This window comes from Austrofundulus limnaeus, unplaced genomic scaffold (genome assembly GCF_001266775.1).
Source record: "Austrofundulus limnaeus strain Quisiro unplaced genomic scaffold, Austrofundulus_limnaeus-1.0 Scaffold161, whole genome shotgun sequence".
NCBI classification, from domain to species: Eukaryota; Metazoa; Chordata; class Actinopteri; order Cyprinodontiformes; family Rivulidae; genus Austrofundulus; species Austrofundulus limnaeus.
The window spans coordinates 1,134,984-1,135,936 of NW_013952563.1; positions in this window are offsets into that span (position 1 = coordinate 1,134,984).

Here is a 953-nt window from a genome sequence, read left to right on the forward strand (position 1 = left end):
AGGATTTGGTAAAAGGCTGTAATGCAGAAATATTTAAAGCTTGGTTTCTTCCATGCTGTAGAGACTAACTACTTTTTTTGAAAAATGATCAAGCAAGTATTGATAGAAAGACTGACACCTGTCAGACCTGAGACAGATACAACAACTGATCTGATTCTTCACCAGTGTGAACTTAACAGGAGTGTGACTGAGAGAAAGTCTGTTGAACACAACTCAGATTATTTATTTACCGTTCTTTATTCAGACAAATCCCACTGAGATCTCAGATCTCTTTTTCCAGAGAGGCCTGGGCCTGAAGACAACGTATAGGTCATGTTTTTGAGGTGTGGGGGAAACCGGAGTACCTGGAGAAAACCCACACAAGCACGAGAAGAATGTGCAAACTCCACACAGAAAGACCGCAGGTCTGAACCGGGGATCGAACCCAGGACCTTTTTGCTATGAGGCGTCAGCGGTACTGAGCCATCGTGCTGTTGTGAAGATTAAATCTTGACTGGTTTGTCAGTRGACGTGTGGCAGACTACGTAAGTGTTTCTCAGCAGCCGGCTCTAGTCTCCTGGACCTGTTGTTTCCACAACCCGACTATGGACAGGTGGCAAAAGATGGAGGTTCACATTGGCACTTACCAGTGAGCAACTAGAAWTTTTTTCTTGAAACATTAAATCTTTGAAAGATTGGAGGATGGTCTGAAATCTTATTTTATTCTAAGCCTGGTCATCAAATCATCTCCTACTGCAAATTCTAATATTGTTTCCTGAAGTTCAAGGTTGTTTTATTTAAATTTCTGTTTTTATTTGTTCAGCTGTAAAATTTCGATGTTACTGGCTTCAAATTCTTTATTAGCTTTTCAAAATACGAGTTTGTAAATGCAAATTATTTTTATTTGCACCAAAATCAAATGTTTAAAGATTTAAGTTTTGTTACATTTATTGAAATTTCTTGCTATTTTTTTC